The sequence below is a fragment of the Denticeps clupeoides genome, chromosome 1, assembly GCF_900700375.1.
Source record: "Denticeps clupeoides chromosome 1, fDenClu1.1, whole genome shotgun sequence".
Classification (NCBI taxonomy): domain Eukaryota; kingdom Metazoa; phylum Chordata; class Actinopteri; order Clupeiformes; family Denticipitidae; genus Denticeps; species Denticeps clupeoides.
The window spans coordinates 31,665,982-31,683,263 of record NC_041707.1 but is presented as its reverse complement, the minus strand read 5'-3'; positions in this window follow the sequence as shown (position 1 = coordinate 31,683,263).

The window sequence follows — 17,282 nt, the reverse complement described above, 5'->3', positions numbered from 1 at the left end:
AAGAAGAGCTAACTACCCTTTTGGTAAGTGTGTAATTTTTTCTGTCACCCAGAAGATAAAATTTTATTATGTTATCATGAAAATAGTTTAAAATGGGAGGAGCTTGGGGTGGAGACTGACCGCTCATGGGCCAGTGGTGGCCAAGCGAGTAAGGATGCAGGCTCGTAACCGAAGGGTTGCAGGGTTGCAGTTTCACCGCCAAGGTGCCGCTGAAGTCCTGTTGAGCAAGATACTGTCCCTACACACTGCCTTTCATGGCTGCCCACTGTTCACTAATTGTGTGCATCATGTGGTGTGCAGTGTATTGTGATAACAAAAACAATAATTTTTCACTTTTACTTCCACACATGTTACTTCCTGTTTCTAAAAATTTTAAGCCCACCCCAGTCAATACATCTCATGCACAAAGCAGCACAGGCCATAGGTTTTAGCCCATAATCATGTAGAAATCTGCCAAAAACAAAAATAAACTGCTAAAAAACTTCTACCATAGCAAATGCAGATCACTGATTATTATCAGCACTTTTAATACTGAATTCTCTCACAGCCACTGTGCCACCAGCAGATCCACTGGGGGTGCCAGCAGTCTCAGTGACCCGGAACTGGAAGTGAGCAGGGTCAGTGTCCACTATAAGACACCGGTGGCCATGTTGGACGCTGCCCGCTCATTGTTGGATTTATTCATTTTGTTGCTCGCCTGACTTTGGGGAACGTTTTCTGGATTCAACTGTTTTGCCCCTGACTATTCTCTTTGAATTCTCCTGAACTGCCTGCTTGATCCTGATGAGATCGACCCATTCGTCCCAGATTACCAGGTTGTCTCAGCCTCCGATACACCAGGCTGCCCCGGAAATGACCATCTCTCCCGGACTCCTCTCAAGCCTGCCATATTCAAGTATGCTTACGTAACCCAACATTCCTCTGTCGTACCTGATTCACGAACTCCCGCTGCGGAACTTCACACTGCACCAAGCCACGCCCCCTCTCTCGACGTTGCTCTCCCTCTCCAGATGTTCCTCTTTAGTTCAGTAGCTCCTTGGTGGCACCTTGGCAGTTCTGGATTTAAACCAGAAACCTTCCGCTGGGCCACCACTGCCCCGTTTCCACAAGCTTGCATCCGTCCGCACGTGTGACCCCAAGCTGGCTTCCTGACAACTTCTGATTGATACATCTACTGAATCTAACATTATTGAAACCATCCACTGCAAAAGAGCCTCCAAAATGCCACAAGGCAACCCCCATCCCTCCCATACACTACAACACTAGCTGACATGTTGACCCAGAGTAGAGTTGACCTGAAGCCCATTCCAGATTGTGTGTGGAGTGGAGAGAAATGAGAAAACGGTTCCACCCTCGTGATGGCCTGTTTATTCATGATGGCTCAATATAAAATGTCCCAGGATGGACTCTGCAAGCCATGACCGGATCTGGAAGAAGCATTTAGGGACAGTAAGTGGGAGAGATTAAGTATGTGGCTGTTACTTTACATTATACATTATAAAGACCACTAAGCCTAAAAGCTAACCACATTAAAAATGGACCCCCATGTTAAAAGTGGGGTACAAATCTGCGGCTCTGATGGACCCCACTTTTAATGTTTTCCATTTAGATCTTGCTAAAATATAAATACAAAACACACTCCCCTTTTTTTTTTTTTTTTTTTACTGCACCCTAAGGATGCCACTCTTCCAGGATTTGCTTGATTACAGTTGGGCACTACAACTAACCACACAAACACAGGGATGGGAGAGAATGAGAGCTGCGTGTGTGTGAGTGTGTGTTTGAGACTTGTAAAGTTAATGGCTTTGTGCTGCAGTGGTTTTGGTCCAGATCAGTTGTTATAAAACTCAGTAAATTATCACTCAGTGGAGCTGTAACGGCACACAGCTTACCTCACTATGTGCTATGTGAGAAACAGAGGTTTGTGTGTCTGTGTGTGTGTTGAGTGTGCTGGCAGTTGCTATGATCTACACTGTAGTTTACGCTGCAAATTTGCAATAATGCAGATTCCTGGGCAAAAATGTGCTGAAAGATTACGTGTCAGGAATTTTATAAGGAATTACACACAAAAGCAATTTCTGTAAAAAAATAAACGAATAATAAACTTTTTTTTTTTTACATTTACAGCTGTTTGTCCAGCGGGGAGGCTATAGCAGAAAACAACGCAAAAACACAAACCAGTTTTATAGTGAAGTGAGCTCTGAAGACACACACATGCACACACACACACACACACACACACACACAGAGTTGTGCAAACAGAAATGAAGAAATACCTGGGCACTGCCAAGCACTGTAAATATTTTTGGGTCACTGGTCACCAAATGGAAAAATTAACACTGGTGAGCTAGTCCGTATGTGTGTGCGTGTGTGGGTGTGTGCGTGCATGCTTGTGTATGTGTGTTTTATCCATCTGATGTAGATGCCATTGTGTTCAGAGCAGCACATTCATCAATAGATTACAAAGAAAACCTTTTCCATTTACCAACAACACAAGACAGACTCAGAACATGTGCACGGCGCACACACACATATAAACACAAAATGAAATTTGTATGTTACAGTATTTTATTCAAATAACAGAAGCGGGAAAAAAATTACTTTACAATTGCCGACATAGGTTTAACCTAATCTATAATAGATAATAGCGTGTGTGCACATGCGCACGTGTGTTGGCACACTCAGTGAAACCAGGCCGTTCACTTAGAAACGTATTCTCTTCCCTTCTGAGGAAACATTAAAGATGTTTATGCATAGGCTGTGTTCTGAGAAGTCTAAAAGTAGTTTTTTCTGTGGTGTGTGTGTGTGTGTGTGTACGCATGCATGTGTGCCTTCGGGGAACTGGAAATGTAGTTAGGGTCAGAGCTCTGTGTGTGTGTGTGTGTGTGTGTGTGTGTGTGTGTGTGTGTGTGTGTGTGTGTGTGTGTGTGTGTGTGTGCGTTTGTGGGTGGGTGGGTGGGTGGGTGGGGTTTTGTGCGAGAGCTGCTTATTCAAGTAAAATTTTACTTTGTATGTTTAAGTGAATAAAAGATTTCTGGATAAGTAAATGGTCCTTTTTCCAAACTTCGTCTGTGTTCGCCTGCATGCATGTGTTTAGGTGCACATAAGCATGTAAGAGTGTGTGTGTGTGTGTGTGTGTGTGTGTGTGTGTGTGTGTGTGTTTCTCCGCAAGAGCAGAAGCTGTCCCATCTCCCTATTGGAACTCTGCTATATAATTTTCTCCATGCCAAGCCGTCCCTATTTTTTTCCGACCACTAATTAATTATAATTCTGCCCGTCTCATACAGTCAGACCAAAGGAATGCTACGGGCTGCGGCGGTCGGGTTCAGAGGATGGGGCAGAAATGGACGGGGGGGATTAGAAATAGCGAGTGAAACAGGGGTAAGAGAAAGGGCAAAAAATACAGTACAACACAGGAAGAAAGAGAAGGTGAAGTAAATGAATGGAGAAAAAGAATATTTTGATTTGACCAAAAATGAGTTTGTATAAATCCCATTACAAGGAGTGTGATCAGATTTAAGTGCTCAAACAGTAAATCAAGTAAATAACAACCCTAAACAAAAACAGCTATATTCATACTGTACATTGTCCTCAAACACAAGCAAAGCATCAAAACAACCACCAGAGACTAATTTGAGCAGCCATTACATTTTGAAGACCATTCATAATTAAAACGTGTTATGCAAGCTAAAAATTGTTTAAGAAAAACTTTTTGGTCTTGCAGGCTATGGAAAGATAATTTTTTTGGTAATTTGAGTAATGTTTTTGTTACATTTGTGAAAAAAAATAAAGGCTTGCAAAGCACCAACGGCAAACCATGAGAGCAAATTGATCACGGTAACACTAACCAGAGACGGACATCTCAAGTCAAGTCTCAGTTAATTTCCTCCTTATTTATTGTTTAGATTAAAAAAAATCTGTATTTATCCTTGAAACTCTATTGCTACATTACATGAATAATAACATGTTAGTGTCACGATTAAAATAAATTCATTATAAGGACCAAGGTAAAACATGACCATACGCTGATTTGATTCAATGTACTGACTTTAGTCTCTAAATCACTCTAAAATGTCACCATTTTATTTGAGTAATTTAGGTGGAGGTGAGAGACCTCATCAAGAACTTTTATTTCCCGAAGTCAGTGTGACTCCACATGGCTAGGTGCTGTGCAGTTTTTAGCTCTGTTCACCCTTTTTTTTTTACTAAAGGAACACTAAACCCAATGCAGAGCCCATGGGGTGGCAGTATCATGCTTGGGGGTTGCTTTTCAGTTCAGAATACCAGTAACTTTTTTTTCCAAAAAACCTTCAGGTGTCTGCTTGGAAGCTGAACATGAAGAGGAATTTCACTTTTAAACATGACAACATCCCCAACTGTACATCCAACTTTAAAAAAAGCGTGGCTTCACCAGAAGAAAATAAAAATGCTTGAATGGCCCAGCCAGGGCCCAGACCTACAACCAACAGAAGAAGTCTGTGCACAAGCATGTATTGCTTTTGCAAGGTAGAGTGGGCAAATAGTCCAGTAAATAAGTCCAGTTTGTGCCATGTTCATAAAACCCTACACAAGAAATGTACACTGAATGTTGTAACACAATCAAAAGGTGTTTCCACAAAGTATTAGATTAAGGGTGTGCACACTTATGCAAATTTGATTTGTATTTTGATTTTTAAATACCAAGCAGTACACAACCACAAACGAAGATGTATAAAATAGAAGCCTTTTCTTTCTAGACACACAGCATATGAAACCACTTCTGAACCAATGTAACTTTCATATGCCATGAGGCCTCTTTTTTGTAGTAGGGTGGATGTCCCCAGCCATGAAGTCTCATTGCAAATGTGTGTTCACTTAAAGCATCTTCATAAAGCGTCACACCCAAATATCCCACAATGCAATGGGTAGAGACAGGGAAGTCTGCATTGCTGCTCGTCAGTACACACAAACACACTTTTTGAGCACACATAAACACACACCCTGCCTGAGACCAGTAAACTCTTTTTTTATTAGGCAGTAAAAGTTTTTCTTTTCCACACACACACACACACACAGCAGCAGCTCCTGCAGTGTTATAGAGTTTACATTGCCCCCTCCACTACCCTCTCTTAGGAATCCATCCTTTAAACAGAGAGTATGCCCCCCCCCCCTGTTTTTCTGCCCCGCAACCGTTATTTTTCTCGCTCATCCTTTCTACTTCTTTGTGTCTTGTGTTCTTTTTTTCTTTTTGTCACTGCGCTCTTTTAATTTTTTATTTTGCTCCTTTTTTAGAAGGAGCAATTTCATTCTCCTTTTTTATTGCAGACATTTATTTTTTATTGCAAGTAAACAATCTTCCACAGCAACAATTTAAAATACATAAAACCCCAGTAATATTCTACTGTTAGCCAGCTGAATGGCAGTAAAGAGGGATACGAAGAGCAGCCACGTCCACGGCAGTCCCTCCCCAAACCTCGACCACATCCACAAGCCGAGCTGCTACTACCTGCTGTTTATTTGCTCACACTGCAGCCCACTTTGCAGCTCTTTCAGAAAGTTTTAACTTGATTAGACTTGAAATGATTCCTCAATCCTCAGAAGTGGGAAAGGGAGCATCTTTAAGGAGAAAGGACGCATTACAACTTCAAAGGGCACTATTTTTCAACTGGCGCTATGCTCAAAGCATGCAGACTGTTTACTAGTGTAAGGTCAATGGCGTCATTAGGATTTATGCAAATAAAACAAGAAAGAAACCCATTTTGTAGTGATGTTTGCTCATGTGAAATCACCCAGAATGAGGAAGTACAATCTTAGACCTGCCAATCATCAGGCTCCTCTTGTTTTTTAAAAACATCTTTAAATATCATGATCTCCTTCAAAGAAATAATAAGAAATAATACAAAATCTTTGTCTTATTCAAGATGCAGATAGCCACCAAACGGTTCTTTCAGTTCTGTTTATTTATCTACATCCTGGGGACACCTTTGACCTTAGAACCTGCAAACAAACCTCACACTTAGTGTGTGAGGTTAGTGTCCAAAATCTTTATCCCAGACTGTAAATCAAGATTGTGCTCTCTGTCCATTCAGGTAATTTTATTATTTTTAGATCAAACATTTGTTTTTGTGTTACAGACTGACACCAAAGAGACCTGAGTTTCAGTCTATACCTGTCCAAATATGGTATTTGTGTGGGTGTGATGCAACCGGGCTGAAGAGGAGACGGAGGACCAAGGTGCAGAACAGAACACACTCTTTATTTTCCAAAGCACAAGATTCAAAATGAAGATCACCCAAGCGAAATCTACAGGTGAGGCCAGACGTTCTCCCGTCTTCCGTGAACAAGTGCGGTTGGTGGAGATCCCTGATCAGTACCCAGGTAACGCTGATCGGGGTTGATGGCGTGTGGTGACAGGTCTGGTGCCCCCTCCTGACAGTGCCAATGGGTGATGGGGTGAGCGGCCCCGGGCTCGAGGCAGAGAGTGTGTGGGAAGGACCACACAATACCTTGCAGGAGGCAATTAGCAGTTTACAAATCCAATCTGAGGTGCCTTCGGTTAAAGAGCATGTGCGGGTCCGGCTGTCCACTAAGAACATACACCTCAAATCTCCCTGCACGAAACCTTGTTTCCTTGGTCTGTTTTTGGTTGCGTCTAAAGTGAACCCTTTCATTTACGCATTCACCCTGTGTTTCATGTGTCACTCCTTAGGCTAGTCACTTAAGGACTCCTGTATGCAGACGACATGGCCGTGACACCCTCCGAGGTGGTTGAGGTTGATGAGGCTCCTGCCAATAGACTCCGGAGGCCCCTAGACTCTCAGCAAAATAGGGTTGTGTTGCAGTATCTGGTGTACTGGGAAGGGTATGGCCCCGAGGATCGAGGATTTGTACCTAATAAACTCTTTGGCATCCATCTTCGTTCTCCCTGCCTCAGTTGTGACAATCTCTGAAAATAGTTGTCTATCCAAGCACCATCTTCATGACCAGTAATAAAATACAGTTGCATAAACCTGTTTAACTAATTTGCACAAAATTCAGTTTTATTCCTATTATCCATTAGGGTGGATGAGTGGCAAGTGCCTGAATGGCTGAGTGGTGCAGTGGGTTAACCCACACGCGTATCAGAGCCAGAGCATTGGTTCGAACCTCAGGACTGCTGTGTTTTTCTGGGGCAGTGGTGGCCTAGTGAGTATGGAAAGGTTGTGGATTCAAACCTTCGAAGCTGCCACTGAGGTCCCCTTGATCAAGGTACCATCCCCACACACTGCTCTTTTATGGCTCCCCACTACTCATTAAAGGTGATGGAATAAATGCAGAGGACACATTTGGCTTTGTGCACCGCTTGCTGTGCCTCACAATGCCAATCATCTCACTAAATATATTTATAATTTAGTACTGAGTGTCATTCACAGGCATATAGTGCAGTCAGACATAAAACAAGTGTGGGTATTAACTTTACTACATTGAGGATGTTAAGAGTATTAACTGCTGTGAATATTCATCTCAGAGACTCACACATCACAGTTTGATTATCCAGGGATGGGAGATTGAGGTGATCCCCATTCACCCATTTGACAGGAGTGTATCAAAGGGAGCAGACTTTGCAGAAAAAAACTTGCCTTTGGTGACAGCCACACTTGACAAAGGTAACTCTCAGAAGTAGTTTTAGGGTTTAAAGCATAATTTTTCACATATGAGATGTGTACAGATGTAGCCAAAAGTTTTGAGAATGACACAAATACTGTTTTTCACAAAGTTTGCTGCTTCAGTGTTTTCAGATCTTTTTGTGATTATTTTCTGTGGTGTATTGAAGATTAATTACAAGCATTTTATAAGTCAAAGGATTTTTTACACAATTACATCAAGTTTATTCAAAGAGTCAGTATTTGTAGTGTTTGATCTTTTTTCCTCTGAGACCTCTGCAATTCACCCTGGCACGCTGTCGATCAACTTCTGGGCCAAATCCTGACCAATGGCAACCAATTCCTTCATAATGGGTTGCCTTCATAAGTTCTCAATTGGATTAAGGTCTGGAGAGTTTCTTGGCCATGGACCGAAAATTTCAATGTTTTGTTCCCTGAGCCACTTAGTTATCACTTTGGCCTTAAGGCACGGTGCTGCATCATGCTGGAAAATGCATTGTTCTTCACCAAACTGTTCTAGGATGGTTGGGAGAAGTTGCTGTAGGAGGAAGTTTTGGTGCCATTCTTTATTCACGGCTGTGTAATTGTGACTGAGCCCACTCCCTTGGATGAGAAGCCCCACACATGAATGGTCTCAGAATGCTTTACATTGGCACCAGACAGGACTGATGGTAGCAGACAGATGCCCAGAAAGGGAAATCAGAAAGGGGCCTAATAGGAGAAGCCCATCCTCAGCAGTCCAATCCTTGTACTTTTTGCAGAATATCAGTCTGACCTTGATGTTTTTTTTCTTGGAGAGAAGCTTGCTGGACTTTCTTGGCACCCTGAAGTCTTCTTCACAACACTTGAACTTCTCTCCTTGAAGTTTTTGATGATCCGATAAATGGTTGATTTATGTGCAATGTTAGTAGCAGCAATGTCCTTGCCTCTAAAGCCCTTTTTATGCAATGCAATGCACATGTTTCCTTGCAGGTAACCATGGTTAACAAAGGAAGAACAATGATTTCAAGAATCGCCCTCCTTTTAAAGCATCCAGTGTGCTATTCTAACTCTGAAAGAATGATCTCCAGCCTTGTGCTCGCCAACACTCTCACCTGCGTTGAGAGGTACACTGAGATTAAATGCAGCTGAAATGTTTTTTGGGGGAACTAAGTTCATTTTTTTCATGTCAAAGAGCGACTTTGTATATGCAAACTGCCATAATAAAAACCAAAGCAGCAAAAGAAAAAAAACAGTATTTGTTATAGTATATCTCAAAACTTTTGGACATGATTGCAATATTTGCAATACTGTGGTCTGTAGCAGTCGCTTGAAATTTTGAATTTGTATGTAGATGTGTTGAAGACTGATGACTCAGTCACTACTCTTACAACTCATATACTGACAAATCTTGGACTGTAAATATGGACTAAATGGTGTAGTTGCACTGAAAATCATGGGACCAGTGTTGATATTATGTGGAATGTGTGCGAGTGTATAACTGGTTTTATGTGGTGTAAGCAGCAATGTTAACCAAATAAAAGGAGGGTTTTCGGTGCCTGTCTGAGATTTCTACTGCAGGCTCATTTTCAAAATTGAATAAAATTACACATCTTATAAATGTCTAGCCACACTTATTTTGTCCCCGTCACTCCTTTTCCTCTACCCCACCCTGCCATTTCTGCACAGGAGATGAGTGTGTAGTGAGGAGGTATTTGTGGTGCCAGACAGACATATTAAAAAACTCAAGATGCAGTGAGGCTGGAAAAACTCAGATCTGCTCCTAATGATTCAAATATTACTCTTAGCGTGTGTGAATAACTTCATTATGCAAAGAGAAATACTGAAATACTTTCTCTGAACAGATTCAAGCAGGAAACATGTTTTAAACTCCCGATTTTATAATTATCGTACACAGACACACACGCAATAAAATGGTCAGACAATAAAATGGAATTAATGATAAAAATGCACAATAGAGCTGTTGTCTAGGGCAACAATCTTGAGTGGTACACCCATATACATGCATCTGAGAAGAGTGAGACTCTCTCTCTCAAGCATCAGTCCATCTGCAGGTACCGAAATGTGCTTTTCACTACAATAGAACTGTGTGGGTGTGTGTGTTTAATTGAAATAAATGGCTATGATTAGAATAACCACCATCAGCAGACATATTTTCACATTGCTACGTAATAAATACGTAATATATAAAATGAAATAAAAATGATTATTACAAGAAAACATTTGAAATACCTTTGTTGGGTTTTATGTTTGTTCTGCTTTATGTTTCCCTGATTACATGATTGTTTTCTTCAATTAGTATCAGTATGCATTCTCTGTCCAGTCCCGTTCTGTCATTCATCATTTTTACTTTCAAAATCTAATCTGTTTTCTCTGGCCTTCTGTTTAAGTCCTAGACACAATGTCAATTATTAAGTCTACTTTATTACAGTCACCCTGTTAAACACAGACAGTGTTAAATTCACCCTAGTTAGGCTGTCCTAGTTACGGTACCAGGCCACTGTAGCACCAATATACCACTATAACCATATATTTCAGTATCAGTCATACAATGCCACTGTCTGCTTCTGTTTGTTGTCTCCGAGACACTGAATCAAGCGCACAGACTACTGGCAGACTCCAGTGAAGAAACCAGCAGATAAATCCTGGTTCCTGGCAACTGCTAAATGAGGACTTCGCATGAAACGAACCAGAGGGATTTTCAAATGGACCAGTGGCATCATAATGGACACGTATTGTACACCATGACACTGGACAACATTTTGGACTTCTCCACCTCTACAACTGTAGGCCTTATTCTTTTATTGGACAATCACAAACCCTGCACTGACACGACTTGCAGACTCTCTACCCTGGAAGGGGGTCCCTCTCTGTATCACTCCTTCCCAAGGTTTCTTCCTTTCTTTTTTCCGCTCCTTGTGTGGAGTTTTTCCTTGTGTGCAGAAGGGTCAAGTGTGGTGGGTGCCTGTCAAAGCCCATTGAGATACAGTGTATGTGATTTGGGGCTATATAAGAAATAAATGTTGTTGTTGTTACTTTATTTTATGTGTTCAAATGTGTGTGTGTCTGAGTGAGGGTCAAGTTTCAATTTAAGGGCATTTGCACCCTCATTATTTTCCCTGCCACAAGTATCTAACAACCTTAAACAATGCAAATCGCTGATGTTAGAGTATAATGTAAATTTAAACTATAATGTAAAGTATACTGTAACTTTAATCAATTTACACACCAACAAAAAGGGCTGGATGGGCAACTAGTGTCCACTCTCCACAGGATAGACAACTAACTAATGCTGTGATCTTAGCCAACACTGCACATGTGCCATGTCTTACCAGGAAAGCATGGTCATGTGTATCCTTATTCCTTCTTTTGAATTGCACATCGTATTCAGTCTCTTTTCTCTTCTTTAATGTGTTCTAGTGAAGTGCCAGCAGTTGATGAAAATTTGCTCTTACTTAATCACAAAATGAATTCCGCATTTATACATTCATGACCTTTGTTTTAATGTATACTTAAACAAAGTTCTCAATTTTTCTGTTCTCTTCTGCCAACCTTCCCCTCACAACAAATTCTCCTGCATCTGCAGGCATCTAAATCCCCAGCTTTTGTTTGTAAGCCATACTCCTCATATCCATAAAGCTCCACCCGAATTTCATTCCTGCACTTTGATCCACTTTATCCAAAATAAAACCTCAAGCCACCAATACCACCAATATTGCAAGTGGCAGAAAGCGTTCCTTCAACAGCACCCCATATACTGCATTCAGCCCATATATACAGAACCACTCTTCACTGCTGCTTATTGTGGAAAAAATGCAGATTTAGGAGTTCCCCATTACTCAAGTTTACCCTCAGTTGAGGACAGACTTCAACTCTTTTGGTTTTCAAAGTGATCAAGGAGTTCAGTTGTGCATGAATGTCACCGAGCTCAGAACAAAAATGCCTCACACTCCCTCCATCACAGAGCCACAATAAACAAACGGTGGTAATCTGTTGATCGATTTGTTCGTATTCTGAATTCTGTTTGAAATTTTATTTCTTTTTTCCAAACGAGGTTTTGCTCATCTCTCACTCTGTCGTCTCTCATCTAAACTAGAGACAGAAGAGAGAAACTGAATGTATAAAGAAAAAAAGATCGAACTTTATCAGTAAGTCACAGATTCTCAGTGAGTCCCAGGCTCAGTACCCATATTCGTAAAAGAACTGGCAAGCTGAGGAAATGGGAATGTTACTATAGTGTGATGTTTATTCATCACCATTGTGGCCTATGTAGCCTATATTGTGTCTACAGAGTATAACAGTCGCTTCATGCATGCCAAAAACACAATTTAATGTATTATATTGTATAATATACAGGGTTGGTCAATACACAATGAAAAGGTAACAATGGTTAAATACTGAGTACACTGACATAAATATATTGCAATTTATTTTGACCCCATATTTGACCCCATATTGACCCCCATATTTGGGGTAAGCAGCCACACACTTACATTTTATGTCTGATAAGGTTTCTTTATTCTTCTGTAGCCTCTTAACAAAAGGCTTTCCAAAAAGCTTTATTCTAACGTGTGCATCTGCTTCTACGTTGTTTTAAGTCTGACGAAGCACAGGCCTTTCTTAGAGTCCCACCTCACCTTGAGAGCAGTTAAGCATGTTTGGTGTTGGTTTAGGCTCACGGCAGGCAGTGATATACAACATCTGCAGCCAGAGACCAGCAGCTCTCTTGCCAGAACACCCCAAATTCACCAGCCTTACATTATTTAATGTGCATGTTTTATTCATGTGTTTTGGGATTTTTTTTTTTTTTTTTTGGTAAAGAGAATCTCCTCTTCAGCTTCGTACTATAGAGGTGCGGGTCCTAACTGAAGCTCATGCCTGGAAGGGTAGCCTGTGGTTATATTGTGTGTATGCAGGTGTGTGTGTGTAACCAGTTTTCTGGCTGGAGGCGAAATGCATAGTTAAAAATGCTTCTCTGTTTAAGTCAAAGACAAACATAATCTGCTTTGATGAGAGAGGAAGAGTTGAGGGAGAGTATCCCCACACTAATAATGATCACACATTTACACACACATGCACAAATCTGCTTCGGGGTTTCACAGCTAGACATTAAAAAAATAACACATTTGTTGTGAACAACACATAACATAGATATTAACAATGAGAGCAATACTACACACACATCTGTGTTCATATCGCCTGTGTACAGTTGGCCAGGTGACAGTAAACACACACAGATCCAGCTGTTTTGCAGATAAGAAGAGGCACACACATACACACACACACACACACACACACTCCAATCACAGGTTATTTCACATTGGCCCATTGGTTATTGTATGATAAAACATGTCACTCCCACACAAACACACAATAAACACTTACACACAGTCACCAGTTAAAGTAACGGCTTAAACCACATAATAGACAAGGCATTAATGGAACCACACACTTGAACAAATGTTTTACACACACACACACACACACACACACACACAATTCAGCTACTGTGCATAAAACTCAAACAACATTATACTCCCAGAGAGACACATAAATAATCACACACAGACATACAAGACGTGTCATTCCTATTCTCTCTCTCTCTCACACACACACACACACACACACACACACACGCAGACATGCGCTGACAGAGTTACAGTCTGGCCCGTTTCTAGTTTCAGACTCTCTGTGGAATATGGAGGGGCGGAGGCACGAGTGAAGGTGTGGACAGGCAGTAAGTGGTGTTCCACTCAGGATACGTTAATTATTTCTCCATGGAGGCAACTGACACCGGTCAAGTGATGGCGTGACGGGGGGAGGCCGTGATGTGAACAGTTCTGAAATGTCCCGCTGCCTAAACAGGAGAGTAGACGATAGTGCTGGTGCACACAGATCCCTGGATATATTCCTGGAGATCCCTCCATATACAGCCCATAAAATGTTGATGTAATTAAAGTCAAATTATAATGAGATATGAAGTTGTTAACCTCAGACTGTCCAGACTAGTCCAGCATTGACTAACGTAGATTTTACTTCTTCTTTTTTTTTTTTTTGGAAAGCTTAATGGCAAGATCACAACACATTGGCAGCCCAGGTCAAGCTCCACCTTTAGCATCATGTCTTGCAACATGCTTGATGTTTGCGCTTGTCCACCCTGTGGTTATTGCTCACACACCAACCGGACAAATTCCAACACACAGTGACATTCCAAAGGTTTCAGATGTCTCCGGAATGTCCTATAAACCTTAAAACAACAGCTGATAGCCCACTCGCATGCAGCAACATCTGGCTGTGTTGGTGTTTGTCGGACATTGTCCTTCCGGTGGGGTAGACACTTTCGGGAACAGTTTACATCACACGAAGCATCAGGAGGGTAGGACGGTGTTAGTGTTGGATTGGTAAAGCCAGACTTTGGCTTCCACACCCCCGTGACCTGATGACATCATCTTTAGTGGTGGACCTGATAGGGGAGTGGGAAGTGTGTGTGCCCGAGTGTGAGAGACTGGGTGTAGCAGGAGGAATGACAGAAGATGTATTAGTAACCTAACACTGGGCACACATAAACCCATTTGTACTCTGACTGAAGTAACATTATTGTGTTGAAACTGGCATGCCCACAAACACTTTGGAAAACGCCACTGTGTGTTTTCCAACTGCTAGACAAAGCTCCTGCATTGCCCTGTGTGTGTGTGTGTGTGTGTGTGTGTGTGTCTGCGAGAGAGAGAGAGAGAGAGACAAAGTGTGTGAGAGATGAAGCTCAACAGTCTGAAGAACTGAGAGATCAGATCCTCCTGTCAAAACAACCCCAGAATTCACTTTATTAAATATAGGAGGGATTCGTGCAGAGACACATGCCTGAACACACACACACGCACACACACACACTGTGTTTTATTTAGCATTAAGAAGTCTGTGACTATGACCTCTGTACAAATAAAAATGTGTTAAATGACATAGAAAGTCATTCAGCATTACTGCTGGGCATGTGTGTGTGTGTGTGTGTGTGTGTGGTCAGGCATGTGTCTCTGTGCACATGTCTTGCTCCTTCAAGCACACAAATTAGCAGATAATCAGTCTTTGCTGTCTGCTTTTCTCATCCCGAGTGTGTGTGCGACCATCTATAGAGTCTCTGTGGGCCGCCGGTGGGTTTCTATTCTGGATGTGATCTATTTGGGACCGCTGCGTTTGTTTACAGAACATTTGCGCAACGCTTTTTCTCCCTCCAGGGAACGCTCCAGTTACAGGGTGCAGAAACCTTCCAGCTACAGATCTCCCATTCTCCGCGGTGTCCAACTGTGTGTGTGTGTTTGACCACTGACCAGCAGCACGTGTGTCTGTGTGTTTAGAACTACCCACTATTAATGTGTGTGTATACATGACCACTGAGAGTTTCTGTGTGTGTGTGTGTGTGTGTGTGTGTGTGTGTGTGAGAGAGAGAGAGAGAGAGAGAGAGAGAGGGAGGGAGAGAGAGACCACTGACCATTACTACACATAGTAACCTGTGTTTTAGAGAGAATAGAAGTGCTGACAGTTCTAATCCAGTCGAGCCAACCAGAGCCATCATCCCAGGCCACTCTGAATCATGTTCCATATTTAAATCGGGTTACTGTCACAATCAACTCATAATAATATTCTTCACAACTACAGTCAGCTACTCAGGATCAGAATTAAATGTATAAGAATTAAATGTAAATCTCAGTTCATTTCATGTACAAATAAGAAGTTTATGAAGGGGGAGGGGACACTATTCACTATTTAGCTCTGAAACTGCACTTAAAAGAGAATAATCTTCCCATGATCCTTAAAGTCTATCTCCATACATCCATTGTATGGCCTTCCTAGATGGTTAGCAGGATAACTAGTCATTTTGCAAAAAATTATTAGTGTCTCAAATTTTTCAGGTCAAAGCAACTTTTTCCAGTTTAATTTTGTTGGGTGCAAGATCCATTTATCAAGAGCCATTGATTTTTTGTAATCAACCGTCATCAGAGAGGGTAGAGAGGCTCATACAACTGGAGAGAATGCAAAGATTGTCATATATCCGGTTGTGTGCATGGCATTTTTCACTAAGGTTGAACACATAGTTGAAATTCCTGTATCCTACTCACAATCCATAGAGATTTTGTACATATGAGATGGCCTAAACAGTCCAGACATAATCTCAATACCCACTTAAACACTCCACCAGAGAGAGAGCGAGAGAGTCTGTTCTTGATCAGTGTAAGTCTTAACCTCAAAGACTAGACCAGTTCTTTCTTTCTTTCTGATGACGAGAAAAAGGATTTAGGATTAAAATCCACCCTGCCCTTATAAAAACAGTGAATGACCAGGCACTAATCGGGATCTGACTGCAGCTTTCTGTGCTCATATCCAGCGTGGAGAACAAGAGATCAGCAGAGCCTCGAGCTGACTGGGGGCAAAATAACTTTTAAAACGTTTAAGCGACGTTCACTTCAATTACCACAGTTCTGCAGATGTGTTATTTATGAATTTTCCGAACCAAGCTACCAAAGCATCTGCACGGTTGGTAGTGAAATGAGGCAACGCTCCTCAAATGAACACAAAATCTCAGTTCAACCTTTACTGGTTGACACATTGGTTCTCGGGAGTCGCTGGTGGGACAATTTACTCCACAAGACAGTGCAAATGAGTCATGGCAGTGGAAAAGTAGAGCAAGACAGTAAAACTGGTACAAGAGGTGCTACAAACAACAAGTGAAGGAGTTTTAAAGCAGAGAGTGGGCAGGAGGCAGATAGAAAAATTAGTTAAAAAATGATGTGATCTGGATCTGGAAGAACAGGCAGTGTAATCGCATTTTATGCTGTGGTGATGGTCAGCGGCTAAATCGCAATGTGAGGAAGAGGTAAAACAAAGTGATGGAGGCTGAATATTCAATAGAATACGCATCACATTTACACGTCACAAGTATGTGTAAGTTGACGGTTGTCACGGCTGAAGCTTTGCTGCACTGTACCTTTGTTGAGACAATGCCTTTTCCTTTTTTTTAAGGTATAATGGATGTCAAGAATTTTGTGGATATGCTTAATTCTGCAAATGCTCTTCAATGGTTTTGTTCATTTCGAGTTTTTCCTTGAGGTATTTATTTCTGGTATGTGCTTCAAAGCATTTCCTCCATATGCTCCAATTTTCTATGGTTTGGTTCTTTAGATTTCTGGTATTTAGATGTTTCGTTTTTTCTCTGAAACATTGTTATATTGGTTTTTTTTTTCCACAATCCTGCTTTTGCTTTTAAGTTCATGTAATTTGTGTTGTAGCTACATCTTCAGCATGAGCGTGCAAGAGTAACTCCAAGAGAAACCGTCTCAAATTTACATGCATACACACATCCACGCAAAATTCAAATCTTATGTATATAACAAAGCCAGTGTTAGATAGAGGGAGGAGTGGAAAGCTAAAAGACCAGTAATTTGTGTTTTGCCAACAAAAGGAGATAATCCCCATAGTGGTCTCCTCCTGAGACTGGATGGGCTTTGTGTAGGAGAGCAGGGAGTATAGAGGTGTGTGTGTGTGTGTGTGTGCGTGCCTGTGTGTGTGTTCAGCAGAGAAAGTTACTGACCAGAGGGGGCTGCTTGGTTGTCCATCTCCCACTGTTTTCTGCTTGACAGAGTTCATTTAGAGCTAATCTTCTCTCTGTCC